Source organism: Bos grunniens, chromosome 20 (assembly GCF_055505025.1).
Source record: "Bos grunniens cultivar Pamir isolate PY7600 chromosome 20, Bosgru_T2T1.0, whole genome shotgun sequence".
Lineage (NCBI taxonomy): Eukaryota > Metazoa > Chordata > Mammalia > Artiodactyla > Bovidae > Bos > Bos grunniens.
The window spans coordinates 24,140,439-24,155,972 of record NC_141184.1 but is presented as its reverse complement, the minus strand read 5'-3'; the positions used below and the strand labels follow the sequence as shown (position 1 = coordinate 24,155,972).

General features: G+C 36.6%; 1 long non-coding RNA gene across 1 annotated transcript in view; it reads right to left on the bottom strand.

Moving 5' to 3' along the window:
* Nucleotides 1-12,251, bottom strand: part of LOC147350162 (uncharacterized) — a 28,740-nt gene extending 16,489 nt beyond the window's left edge. Inside the window, exons 1-2 of the long non-coding RNA XR_015149093.1 lie at nucleotides 11,996-12,251; nucleotides 2,893-2,990 (exon numbers count right to left, since the gene is read on the bottom strand). This is a non-coding gene — a long non-coding RNA (uncharacterized LOC147350162). The remainder of the gene's footprint in view (nucleotides 1-2,892; nucleotides 2,991-11,995) is intronic.
* Nucleotides 12,252-15,534: the final 3,283 nt, after the last annotated feature.

Sequence of the window (15,534 nt, the reverse complement as noted above, 5' to 3'; positions counted from 1 at the left end):
CAAGGAGGGAATGTTAGGGCCTATATTAACAATGAATGCTGCAATTTTATTTATGTGATTAAGTATCACTTAAACTAGAAGATTGAAGACATTTTTAAACCTGTACCCACAGTCTTCAACTCACTTCTATACAATCTTCTTCAGTATTCTTAATCATACAGTATTCTGCTTTCTATAATACATGATTATAAAAGAATACAATAATTCTTAGTGGAGGGACAAATCCCCAGTAAGATGCAGCCCAGTCTACAGAAGAGAGGTATGTTGATACACCTTGCTTGGGTGATTTTTCCCTGTGCTTAAGATGAGTGGACTTAATGACATTTGAGAGTTGTTCAGGATGTTACTATTACCCAAAATAAAAAGAACGGTTATCCGGTAAGAAGCCTGTGATCCCAATTACTGTTTAGTAAGCTATTGTGAGTCCTTTCAGTTCAGTTCAGTCGCTCAGTCGTGTCTGACTTTTTGCGACCCTATGAATTGCAGCACGCCAGGCCTCTCTGTCCATCTAGGCTGACTTAAAAGGTTGGTTATGCCAGGATTTGTCTTCTTGGAAGGATAGTTGCTAGGACTACTGCTATTGCTCCAGAATCAGCCACCAGATCAAGGTTTAGAATGGATGCCATTATCACGGGACCTTAGAAGGAGCAAACATTGAAAATTGAAGCTGTAAAAAGCTTTAAGTAGAATAAAACTTGACAGATGCCTTTAAGCTATTCTGATATCTCCACTATAGTAGCCAATTGACTTTGCAGGCAACTGAATGTAGGAGCTAATCTTCCAATGTAGGATAAAATACCCATTGGTCTGATTTTGTTTTATGTTGTGTGCTCCCAAAAAGCTCAAATATGTTGATGAGAGAACAGAATGGCAGTAGTTTGGAGATGGCAACAAAGTAGAAGACACTAAGTTGTGCTCTCCATTACTGAGCACAAGGTCCATGTTAGTGGGAGGAAGAAAAAACACAGCAGCTAACTGGAGAAGCAAAAAGGAAGTATTGTTCTCAGAGGACAACTGACATTATGACATAGAGAAAAAGAGATGGAGAAAGGCATTTAGTCTGTAATCAACAGAAGAAGAAAAAAAAGTCTTATAGAGAAACAGTGCTTTTAGTCAGTGAAAGTCTTCATGAGTAGGAGAGTTGGATATCTGGGCTACATATCTGGGTTAGAAATTAAATACAAGGCAGGAAATACACATATGTGGAACCAGTGATTCTCACATTTTAAGCAGCTTGCAGTCACCCGGGAAGCCTGCTTAAGTGGACATACTGGTTCTGGGAGTCTGGAGCAGCTCTAATATTTTCTATTTCCTATAAACCCCTCACATGATGCCAAGGCTGGTGGTTTGTGGGAAATGATTTTGGTATCAAGGCTACCAGCCAAATGATGTATAGGCTTATACTGTGGGGGAAAAGGCAGAAATGAGGAGGATGTGCTAAGTCCCTTTAGTCATATCTGATTCTTTGTGACGCTATGAACCATAGCCTTCCAGGTTCCTCTGTCCATGGGGTTCTCCAGGCAAAAATACTGTGGTGGGTTGCCATGCCCTTCTCCAGGGGATCTTCCCAACCCAAGGATCCAACCTGCATCTCTTGTGTGTCCTGCATTCTTTACCACTAGCACTAAGAATGGTCAAAAGACTAATCTCAGACTGCCAGAAAGGATGCAGGATTTACATTATCACATTCTCTAAATGATTGGTGAACTGCTTAAGGGGAGAAATCATGCAGAACTTTAAAGCTTTTTATTAACTTCAAGAATGTCTGCTTGATTCAATGAAGGTCCCAAATAAATACTTCTTCTTTGATTAATTCATAAGTCTGTGCTTTTTATCTAAAGAGAAAATGTATTTGTTCATGGTGGATTGCACTAAATAATAAGCTAAATAATAAAGCAGTCACTGCATTTTTAAACAAGTGTAACTTATTCATTACTCTGAATTAATATTATGCCATTTTTAGTGATTTGGTTTCATTTTTATATTTTTTATAGCCACTTATAACAATTTTAATTATAACCAATTTAATTTAATTAATTTTCCAAATACACTTCATTATAATGCAGCACAGAAAGAGCCCTCAAGATAAATTGTACATGGAAACAGTTTAATATATAACTTCATATTTCAAAATATATTTATTTTGTGTAATTATCATGAATCAATCTGTATAAAACAATTGCTTTTATTATATAAATTCATATAACAGTTTTTTTATACACTGTGCTAATTGCTCAGTTATGTCTGACTCTCTGCAACCCTTTGGACTATAGCCCTCCAGGATCCTCTGTCCATATAAATTCTCCAGACAAGAATATTGGAGTGGATAGCCATTCCCTTCTCCAGGGAATCTTCCCGGCCTGGGTATTGAACCCAGGTCTTCTGCATTGCAGGCAGATTGTTTACCATCTGAACCACCAGGGAACAGAATTTCTAGTAAATATAATTACTGATAATATTGAATAATTTACTCAAATAAAATTTGAAACTAGCATCCACAAATAAGTGTTAAATTAGTATATTGCCTCATCCAATATCTATTCTTTTGGCCTATTTGTTTGGTGGAATTATATTCAATCCTATTTGATTAAGCACATATTTACTGCACAATTTTTTATCACTGGTGAATTACATATTATGCTCCGGGGGTCCAGTGATGAATTACAGTTCCTGGTGTTATTCACACTAGAATCATATGGAGGTAATGACCTCTCAGCACTAGCTACAGTGTACAGCATTCTATATAAGCAGTGTTACAGTAGAACAAAGTGATACAGAAGTGCAGATAATTAACATCATTTCATTCATTACATTTGTCAAGTGTTCAAGAGGAAATTTGTGTATTTGGTATGGACTGAACTTTAAAGTTAAATAAGAAAATATATTACTCACAGTTCTGAAGGCTGGAAGGATGAAATCAGGGACCCAGCATGGCCAGGTCCTGGTGAGGGTCTTCTTTCTGGTTGCAGATCCCTGACTCCTCCATGTACCTACAGGGTGGGAAGATGAAGAAAGAGCACTCTGGGGTCCCTTTAATAAGGATACTAAGCCCATTTATCTCATTCATCTCATTCATGAGGGTTCCATTCTCATTACCTAATTACTTTCCAAAGTTCCCACCTCCAGAGACTAGACTGGGGTTAGGATTTCAACATAAGAGTCTTTGAGGGGCATCAACAAGCAGTACATAACAATAAGCAAGACTAAAGATATGGAAAAGTAATGCAGGAAGTATATTAGACAAGCAGCATGATGGAACTGAAGCAGGGCTAGAAGAGGTAGCTAGAAAAGAAATTTGGGAGCAGAGTGACACATAGAGCCAATGTGTGTCTTCTGAAAAGATGACAAATGTATCTTGTTTGTGTTAGTAATAAACAAAGAAAGTCGGAGTTATTACACTGGCCATGATTCTTTCATTATAATTATTATTAAATTTTTGTTCTGATATTTCCATGTAATTATAATATCCACAACCACATGAATTTGAAAATATCAGGCAGAACTGAGTTTGAACTACAGACTGAGATGTCATGTAAAATAGTCCTTATTTGCTTGATACTATACTCGTTCAACCACAAGAAGGGCTTATTATTGGTAGTTTTTTTTTTTTAATATTGTAGAATCATTATATCATCTTAGGAGATGGAACAATACCAGATGTTTCCATTTAGTCAATTTCAGTGATGAAAATGGAAGTATCGAATTTTGATGTGTTCTGATTCTGATCATTAGCAGGGTAAAAGATGGAGCAGGTGGTCATTTCAGGGCTGGGTCTAGTAAAGAGAGTGACATGGAATCAGAGCCCACTTGATACAAAAGAGTATGCAGGATTCAAAATTGTGCTGTATATATGGAACATACAGCTCTATACGCTGAAAGGGTATAAAGGAAAAGTTGAACAAGTTTATGAGCTTCGTTTCTCATTAAGAATAGTTTCTCAAAGGAATTAAAAGGGAGGGAGGAGGGAGGAGGGTTCAGGATGGGGAACGCGGGTATCCCTGTGGCGGATTCATTTCGATATTTGGCAAAACTAATACAATATTGTAAAGTTTAAAAATAAAATAAAATTTAAAAAAAGAAAAAAAAAAGTGTCATTGGCAAGAGCTGACTAGGAAGCCAGGATCCTGAAAAGCCAGGTGATATAGATTCTGGGAGAAGGTGATGGTGGAATAGGCGAAAATTGGGACTTAGAGTATCTTGGCTAACAACAGCTTGGGGCTGAAATCATTGTACACAGTTGATTTTTCTGCACTAATTTTTCTTCAGCATAATAAGTGAAGGATCTGTCTACAGTGAATATAGAGATGATCAACTAAGAGTTCACATTGAAATCATCTGGGAAAACATCTAGGCAGTGTTAATGCCCCTGCCCTACTGCATATCAATTGAACCAAAGTCTCAGAAGAGGACATATTTTTAAAAGCCTCCCAGATGATTCTCATATACGGCAGGATGAGAAACTACTGATCCAATTGATTAAGAAAGTGAAGGCAAACCAAAAATTCTCAGAAGTTATAGTTAAGAAATTTGTCTCTATCCATATATTCAATATGATGTCCCTAAAGACTGATTACTCTGTGGTAAAGTGAAAGTGGTTATCTTTTTCTGGAATAAATAACAAACTCTAATTAATCAATCAGAACAGAAATGCAATGTAATAGAGCACTGGATGATGGATATGACAGACTACTCAGAATTGAAGAAAAAAGTGTCCAATCAAATTATTAAAAGATGCTCAATCTCACTGGTAATCAAGGCAATGGCATTTTACACTAAAATATGTCACTTTCATAGATGTGGCATATTTTTGAGAGTTTAAAGAGTTTAACTATACCTTAGTAAGAATATGGGGAAAATGAATACATTTATACTTTTGGTTGAAATATAGGTTGTTAAAAATTGGTGGAAATTTTGATAAATTATATTGAATTAAATATGTAAATGCCATAAAAGAGAGTGATTCTATTCCTGGAAGAATGCTCTGTAGAAATACTTAACACATTCACTCAAGATGTTCAATATAAGAATATGCATCCTAGAGAAAATCTAGATAACCTAAATCCTCATAAAATAAGATATTAGGTATATATTTTGTTATATGCATACAAGTGAATTAAATAAATGAACAATGGTTACACACGTCAGCATAGATATATCTTATATACAAGTAGGAGTGTTTGAATGTGTGTACCCTAGGTGAACAACTTTGGGAGTCTTCATACATATATATGAAAGTGAAAGTGTTAGTCGCACAATTGTGTCTGACTCTTTAACCCTATGGACGGTAGCCTGCCAGGCTCTTTGGTTCATGGAATTCACCAGGCAAGAATACTGGAGTGGGTTGCCATTCCCTTCTCAGGGAATGCATATGTGTGTGTGTGTGTGTGTGTGTGTGTGTGTGCGTGTATAATTATATACATTAGCTCATGAAAGAGGTATTGCCCAGGTACCACAGAGTGTTTGATCTATCAAGGTGTAAAATGATGGTATCAAGAAAGAGTAATGGAAGATTAAGTATATCTTAATATTTACTTTCTTGAAAAAACATTGAAACAAGTGTTGAAAAATGTTACGATTTCTTTTAACAAGTGAATTTTGCTATTATTTTCTGTGTTTGGGATGTTCATAATCAAATACAATTTTAAAAAGCAGTTTTGGACAGTTCCTAGAGGAAATTAAAAATCAATACTATTCTCCTTATTGCAGCAGTGTGCTGTGTGTTCAGCATAACGAATATGTGTGAGAGGAACCCAGCAACATCAGTGTTAGTTTACAGAGATGCCACAGAATATTGGGATTTTTTGCTTCCCTTAAGTTTCAGTGATCTTTGCTGAAATTTTATTCCCACTAAAAATTAAGCTTCTTGAGGCGAGGATTTTTGTCTGTTTTGTTTATCATAAGTAATGTATTAACATTTCCTGGCTCATAATTATTCCTTAAATATTTTCTGAATAATAATACTGTATTTTGTTTGTATTGAAAGTCTCCAATTTCATATATTTACATGAAAAGTTCTGGTAGTAGAAAGGCATTTTTAAAAACAATATCATAGGTATACTGTCATCTGACATTTAAAAGTAACAACTAGCTTGTTCCAATTTGTAATCAATGAATTCCATGAACAGTTCTGTAATTATCTGTAGTTCAGTTGCTCAGTCATGTCCAATTCTTTGCTACCCCGTGGACTCCAGCACGCCAGGCTTCTTGTTCAAACTCACGTCCATTGAGTCAGTGATGCCATCCAACCATCTCATCCTATGCCATCCCCTTCTCCTGCTGCTTTCAATCTTGCCCACCATCAGGGTCTTTTCCAATGAGTCAGTTCTTCCCATCAGGTGGCCAAAGTACTGGAGCTTCAGCTTCACCATCAGTCCTTCCAGTGAATATTCAGGACTGATTTTCTTTAGCATTGACAGGTTTGATGTTGCAGTCCAAGGGACTCTCAAGAGTCTTCTCCAACACCACAGTTCAAAAGCATCAATTCTTCGGTGCTCAACTTTCTTTATAGTCCAACTCTCGCATCCATACATGACTACTGGAAAAATCGCAGCTTTGACTTTATGGAGCTTTGTAGGCAAACTAATGTCTTTGCTTTTTAATATGTTGTCTAGGTTGGTCATAGCTTTTCTTCCAAGGAGCAAGCATCTTTTAATTTCATGGCTGCAGTCATCATCTGCATTGATTTTAGAGCCCAAGAAAATAAAGACTGTAACTGTTTACATTGTTTCCCCATCTATTTGCCATGAAGTGATGGGACCAGATGTCATGATCTTAGTTTTTTGAATGTTGAGTTTTAAGCCAGCTTTTTCACTCTCCTCTTTCACATTCACCAACAGACTAGTTCCTCTTCACTTTCTGCCATAAGGGAGGTGTTATCTTTGTATGTGAAGTTATTGATATTTATCCTGGCTATCTTGATTCCAGCTTGTGCTTCATCCAGTCTGGCATTTAACATGATGTGCTCTGCATATAAGTTAAATAAGCAGGGTGACAATATACAGTCTTGACATACTCCTTTCCCAATTTGGAACCAGTCTATTGTTCCATGTCTGGTTCTAACTGTTGCTCCTTGACCTGCATATAGGTTTCCCAGGAGGCAAGTAAGGTGGTCTGGTATTCCCATCTTTTTAAGAATTGTTCACAGTTTGTTGTGATCCACACAAGCAAAGGCTTCGACATAGTCAATAAAGCAGAAGTAGATGTTTTTCTGAAATTCTCTTGCTTTTCCTATGATCCAACAGATTTTGGCAATTTGATCTCTGGTTCTCCTGCCTTTTCTAAATCCAGCTTGAATATCTGGAAATTCTCCTTTCAGGTAGTTTTGAGGCCTCAGTTAGAGAATTTTGAGCATTACTTTGCTAGTATGTGAAATTAGTGCAAGTATGCAATAGTTGTGCACAGTTGTGCAACTGTGAGTGCTATAATCCATAGGGTGCAAAGAGTTGTTCACCACTTTCAGACTGAACAACATCGTGCTGGATTGTCTATAATTAACTATCACCTCATATTTTTCGAAAACAGGAAACTATATTTCCAAAAATCACTTTCTAATATGGTCAGTGTTAGAATTTTCCTCTATGGTTCAGGGTTAGAATTTGCTGTGAGAGGGAAATTTGGAAGATGGAAGAAAAGAAGAAAATATTTGTTTCTGGAGACTGCTGTGTTAAGGGACAATGGCATCTGGCTCACTTTTTACCACTTTGCACTCCCTTTCTTTTTGGAGAGACTTTCCAGACTTCTCCCTAAACTTCTTTTAAAAGTCCTAGTGTACTTTGCCCAAGTTCATTTCCTCTTTCTGCCCCAGTGCTCAAATGCTCTAATCTACCAGCTGCCTCATTCTCCCAGCTCCTCCCCATCTATAGATACCCTCATTCCTAACCTTTACCCTGTATTCCCCTCATGTTTGCAGTGGCTATTTTCCTAAAAGAACCCAGAATGACCATATGTAAATGGTGCCTCTGGCTGTAAGTGGACTTGAATCCTCTTTATTCTAAGAATCCCGATGGCTTAGCAACATTTGGATTTCTGTTGGTAAAAACTCATCAACAGCAGTTCATGTGCTCTTCCTTCTCAAAGAAGATCTGAATACCTAATTAATACAAACTCTATCAGAGTTTTCAATAAATAGATGGAAGCGAAGTGAAAGTCTCCCAGTTGTGTCCAATTCTTTGCAACCCCATGGACTATAGCCTGTCAGGCTACTCTGTCCATGGAATTCTTCAGGCAGGAATATTGGAGTGGGTAGCTGTTCCCTTCTCCAGAAGATCTTCCCAGCCCAGGGATAGAACACAGATAGATATCCTGCATTGCAGGTAGATTCTTTACTATCTGAGCCACCAGGGAAGCCCAAGAATACTGGAGTGGGTAGCCTATCCTTTTTCCAGGAGATCTTCCCAACCCAGGAATAGAACAGGTGTCTCCAGCATTGCAGGAGGATTCTTCACCAGTTGAGCTATGAGTGAAGCAATAACTAGATACTATAATGCTTAATTTTAAGTACATTTTCTGTCATATATTACTACCCACTGGTAGTATGAACGTCTTTAAATGGATATTTATCAAAAATATTAGTCCCTTCTTAATATATGAACTGTGAATAATTTTTAAATATCAAACTCTATGGGATTCTAACTGCAACAATTCTGATTCTCTTCTACACAGAGAGCTTTATTTTAACTCATTTATTAAGGTTTGTATGTGTGTTGAGGCAGAGTGTTAGTATTATAGCAAATTAGTATCAATATAAAATACAGGGCTGGGGGAAGGCGCCAAGATGGCGGAGGAGTAGGATGGGGAAAACACTTTCTCCCCCACAAATTCATCAAAAGAGCATTTAAACGTCGAGTAAATTCCACAAAACAACTTCTGAATGCCGGCAGAGGACATCAGGCACCCAGAAAAGCAACCCAACTCCTCGAAAGGAGGTAGGAAAAAATATTAAAGACAATAAAAGAGACAAAAGAGGGAGGGACGGAGTTCCGTCCCGGGAAGGGAGTCTTAAAAAGAGAGAAGTTTCCAAACACCAGGAAACTTTCTCACTGCCGAATCCGTGCCGAGCTTTGGAAGCACAGAGGACAACATAACAGGGAGAAAAAATAAATAAACAATTAAAACTCACAGATTGCGAGCCCTACGGTAACTCCTCCAGCGGAGAAGCAGCGCAGACGCCTGCATCCGCCATTAGCAAGCGGGGGTTGGGCAGGGAGGCGCGGCGCGGGCTGCATCGCTGAGAGTAAGAATCTGGCCTGAATACCTTGAGCACTATCTGAGCGAAATAATTTGGGCTAGCAAACCAGACTGTGGGATATCTACCATGCGAAAAGCCAGCCCTAACCTAAGACACCGCCAGCCCACGCACGGAACAAAGGACTAAACAGAGGTAGCCGGCTGCAAACCTTCCCCCTCCGGTGACAGGCAGCCAGAGCCGGAAGGGGGCAATTGCAGCCCCAGAGAGACATTATCTATAAAACTGGCTTCTTTGCTAACTAAAACTTATTGGGGGTCTGGACGGTTAACATCTGCCTGAGAAGGTGCGCCGGTTTTACACCCAGATAACCAAGTGGCGGGGAGGCGATAAGTCGCAGCATTGGCGCTCGCCAAACACCTCATCACCTGAGCTGCTCGGACCTGGGAAGAGCACAAAACGCAGCCCCAACTGAGTCTGCGCCTCTGAGGACTACCTGAGTGCCTGAACCTGAGCGGCTTGGACCTGGGAGGTGCATGCAACCCAGGGCCAGCCTCGGATTGTTCCCGGCGGAACAACCTAGGGCCTGAGCAGTGTGGGCAGGGAGGCTACACGCGCCGTGAGCGGGGGCAGACCCAGTGTGGCTGAGGCACTGCGAGCGCACGCCAGTGTCATTTGTTTGCAGCATCCCTCCCTCCCTCCCCATAGCGCGACTGAACAAAGAGAAGAAATACAGCTCCACCCACCAGAACACCGACACAAGCTTCCCTAACCAGGAAACCTTGACAAGCCACCTCTACATACCCACACACAGCGAGGAAACGCCACAATAAAGGGAACTCCACAAACTGCCAGAATACAGAAAGGACTCCCAAACTCAGCAATTTAAACAAGATGAAGAGACAGAGGAATACCCAGCAGATAAAGGAACAGGATAAATGCCCACCAAACCAAACAAAAGAGGAAGAGATAGGGAATCTATCTGATAAAGAATTCCAAATAATGATAGTGAAATTGATCCAAAATCTTGAAATTAAAATGGAATCACAGATAAATAGCCTGGAGACAAGGATTGAGAAGATGCAAGAAAAGTTTAACAAGGACCTAGAAGAAATAAAAAAGAGTCAATATATAATGAATAATGCAATAAATGAAATTAAAAACACTCTGGAGCCAACAAATAGTAGAATAACAGAGGCAGAAGATAGGATTAGTGAATTAGAAGATAGAATGGTAGAAATAAATGAATCAGAGAGGATAAAAGAAAAACGAATTAAAAGAAATGAGGACAATCTCAGAGACCTCCAGGACAATATTAAACGCTACAACATTCGAATCATAGGGGTTCCAGAAGAAGAAGACAAAAAGAAAGACCATGAGAAAATACTTGAGGAGATAATAGTTGAAAACTTCCCTAAAATGGGGAAGGAAATAATCACCCAAGTCCAAGAAACCCAGAGAGTCCCAAACAGGATAAACCCAAGGAGAAACACCCCAAGACACATATTAATCAAATTAACAAAGATCAAACACAAAGAACAAATATTAAAAGCAGCAAGGGAAAAACAACAAATAACACACAAGGGAATTCCCATAAGGATAACAGCTGATCTTTCAATAGAAACTCTTCAAGCCAGGAGGGAATGGCAAGACATACTTAAAATGATGAAAGAAAATAACCTACAGCCCAGATTATTGTACCCAGCAAGGATCTCATTCAAGTATGAAGGAGAAATCAAAAGCTTTTCAGACAAGCAAAAGCTGAGAGAATTTTGCACCACCAAACCAGCTCTCCAACAAATACTAAAGGATATTCTCTAGACAGGAAACACAAAAATGGTGTATAAACTCGAATCCAAAACAATAAAGTAAATGGCAACGGGATCATACTTATTAGTAATTACCTTAAACGTAAATGGGTTGAATGCCCCAACCAAAAGACAAAGACTGGCTGAATGGATACAAAAACAAGACCCCTACATATGTTGTCTACAAGAGACCCACCTCAAAACAGGGGACACATACAGACTGAAAGTGAAGGGCTGGAAAAAGATTTTCCATGCAAATTGGGACCAAAAGAAAGCAGGAGTCACAATACTCGTATCAGATAAATTAGACTTTAAAACAAAGGCTGTGAAAAGAGACAAAGAAGGTCACTACATAATGATCAAAGGATCAATCCAAGTAGAAGATATAACAATTATAAATATATATCCACCCAACATGGGAGCACCGCAGTATGTAAGACAAATCCTAACAAGTATGAAAGGAGAAATTAACAATAACACAATAATAGTGGGAGACTTTAATACCCCACTCACACTTATGGATAGATCAACTAAACAGAAAATTAACAAGGAAAAAAAAAAAAACAACATGTATCTATAAAGCTCACAAAGCAAAGCACAGTAAAATGAGGTATGGCAATAAAAAAAAAAAAAATCACCACTGAAATCCCATATTGAGCAGGTGATATGCAGGGCAATTTCACATACTTTGTCTTATTTAATCCTAATGGTAGCCCTGTGATAGACATGAAAAAAAAAAAAAAAAAAAGAAAATAAGAGAGGAGAAACTCTATGGGTACCATTTCCCGAACTTGTACTTTCAGCTTGAGGACCCAGTGTGGGAGGAATAGGAAAAAAAAAAAAAAAAAATACATGATTGATTTTTATTATTTAAGATGACCCATTAATTGAGTGAAATAATTTGTGAATAAGTGATCATAATTCAAAAATATGCCTTATTAGAGTAGAGGTTTTATTTTTCATTATTTGTACATAGGTGTGTGTACATGTGTAAGTCACTCACCACAAGAATATGAGTCAAGTTGACCATACCAAGCCCCTCTAGTGTGCTATTTCTTCACACTCTGGCCCTAAATTGATAGAAAAAATACTGAGTTTATAAGATGTATATTTTTCAGCATTTTAAAGTGGTAATATGAAAATTGTTTTCATATACTATGATAATCCAAAATAAGTGTTTGTGAAATAAAAAGCTGTTAACAGTCAACATTATCAGAATAAAGATCATTTTTCACAGATATTGTAATTAAATTACTGAGTATAAATGTTCTATTTTGCATTTGGATCACTTAAGGATGTGACTAAAATGTAATGTTTTATAATTTACTCTATTGCTAGGGGTACTTGACCAATAAATTCACCTAATGTTAGTTTGGACTTTTGGTTGAAGTTTATTGCTTTTTTGATCAAATCTGGTTTGGAAGGGAAATAAACTAATAGCAATAACATTAACTAGATAACTGCTAATTATTGCAAAAAATGAAAATTATATTGTCTTCTCTTAACTTTGGAAAATTTATGATATCAAATTACCCTAAAGAGCACATCTAAATGGGAAATTTCAAGAGAATGCACTTTCCAACTGCTCAAAGTTTTCCAAAAGTCTTGGTGTGCTAATTATCTAATTAACTGGGATAGACAGTCCAATTATAATTCTGAAGTTCACTGTGGAAGTATAATTATTTTTGTAATCATTAACTTGGCTTAATCACCTTTAACACTAGTTTTGTAGGTCCTCAACTAATTGGTTTTACTAGCTAATTACTGAATACAGAGAAATTTGATTTTCATTAAGATCTGATAATATCTATTATCATCTGGGTAGGAATGTAAGGACATTGTGTACATGACACTAGATAAAGGTCACTAAAGGTCAACTTTTGTTGAACTCAGAAATTCTATAATGTAATTGATTTATAGGGACACATATAGATGCAATGAAGTAGTCTATCATTAGCTTCTAATGGAATCTTTGATTTTGTCTGCTTGTAAACTCCCTTTCCATATAAATTAAGTAATGTTGAAAAGGTCAATTTCAGTTGCAGCTTTCACTAAAATAAATTTGAAGTTAAACTTGTAGGGAAAAAAAATGATAATTAAAAAAATGCAATGCCTTGTTTGGAAGTTAATATAACTTTTCCAGTCCCATGTTTGCTTTTAATTATTTAAGGTTTTTATTTTTTTTTTCACTTCAGTCCTTTATATATCTTTTTCCGAAATTTATTATTCTCTATTTTCCATTTTAAAGCAAATATAAAACATCTTAAATTTTAATACCAGTTATAATAGTTTCTGTTATTCACTTTGAAAAGTCAGATCCTAAAAGTCATTTATGTTAGCAAGTTATATTCATTACAAATTCCGGAACCAAGTTCAATAGATATTTGTTCCCTTTGGATTATTATTTTATTATCTGAATGTAATACAATGATTTTGTCCCCAAAGATGAAACAAAATATTCACATATTTATGAAAAATAAGTAGATGTCCCTGAAAGTATGCATATGAATACCCAAAGGCACATACACTACAATTTAAATTTATATTATTAAAATATTTCCATCTGTCTTAAAACAGCAAGAGTCTAGCCAAAAATTTTTCTAATGTGATTCACATATTAAATTTTATTGTTTGTATATTAAAATATAAAATAGTTTATGTAAAGTGATCAAACAAATTGGAAATAAAGAACTATATAATCTATCCCTTTACCACTTCTGTTTTAACTAGAAAAAAAGTTGTGTTTGTTGAGGAAAGTTTAAGAAATACTGTATGTATTTACTAATATCAAACTGTAAAAATTCAGAATAATTCAAAATCAACAACTTGTGGAATAGAATACAAAGAAGGACTAAAAATATGTAACCTACTATTGCTTCTCACTCTCAGCAACAACCCAAAGGACAGAAGAAAACATACTGTCTCTTTCTTAAGGAGAGTTGTCATCTTATTAGCAAAACTAAATGTAGGAAGAATTATCTAAATAATCAATTGAGAAAGTTCACAAGACATATTCATTAACTAAAGTGTTAGACATACCAAATTGTTGCAGTTCATATAAATTACATGAAATTTACATATTTTGAGCAATCTTTCTATTCTATATAGTACAATTTATCTTAATTCAGACTGAACTAACTTGAAGATTGGAAAACATATTGGTGATATAGTACATGTGTACACATGTGTACATAATAACTAATTCCTACTTGGAATTAGTTATTATACAGTTGCCCTTTTGTTAATTAATGTAAAATACAAAAATAGTCATTAACTTACTATGTAAACAAATGGCTAATAAATGAAATAGGTAATATATGCCTATGGCACAGAATTTTGAAAAGACAAAAAGGTACCTTGTGCATAGTAAGGTTACAAAAACTTCAGTTGCTAAGCTCTCCTGTTCCTCTACAATGTCCACCATCCATACATAGTTAGCACTGAATTACTGTTCTTTCAGACATTTCTAAACATATTTTACTGAGTTAAAATATAGTATCATATAATACTCTGTTTTGTATATTACTTTTTTACTTAAAAGCATTTTTTTTTCATGTAAATAATTTTCAGTAGCTACAGATATTCCTTTAGAATGTTTGTAGCTATTTAACATGCCCCTTACTGATGCATGATATTTTTCATGCTAGACATACCTTGTATATGTTAGTCACTCAGTCATGTCTGACTCTTTGGAACCCCAAGGACTACAGATATACTGTATGTATTTACATACATACATAGATACATGTATTCAAATATACTTACATTTCAATACATATCACTGTAGACTCCTCTGTCCATAAAATTCTCCAGGCAAGAATATCGGAGAGGTTTGCCATTCCCTTCCCTAGGGGATCCTCTCAACCCAGGGAATGAACCTGGGTCTCCTGCATTGCAGGCAGATTCTTTACCTACTGAACCACCAGGGAAGCCCAGACATACCTTAGTTTTCTACTTTAACAATATTTCACTAAATATTGTTATACCTAGATTATGTCCCACATGTACAAGTACATATCTAAGTTTTCTGCTTTAAAGAATATTTTGCTAAGTATTATTATACCTAGATCATCTCCCACAGGTCCAAGTACGTCTGTAGGAAAAATTCATGTATATGAATGGCTGCATCAAGGAGTGTGGTAGATTAATTTCTTTGTGTGTTTTAGGCACTCGGTCATGTCCAACTCTTTGAGCCTGTGGACTGTAGCCCACCAGGCTTGTCTGCCCATGGGATTTTCGAGGCAAGAATACTGGAGTGGATTGCCATTCCTTTCTCTAGGGGATCTTCTCAACCCAAGGATCGAATCCACGTCTTCTGCATTGCAGGCAGATTCTTTACCTACTGAGCTACTAGGGAAGCCCAGATTAATTGCTTTAAAGACTTGAATACTTCACATTCTCTGGCATACATACTTTTTGACAGATGGCTTTCAAGTTAATGTTGATAAATGAATGGTGATTATTTCCCTCCCCCTTGATTCTGAGTTCAAACATGTAACAGGTTTGTGGACCAGTGCAATGTTGGAGAGTAGGATGTAAACG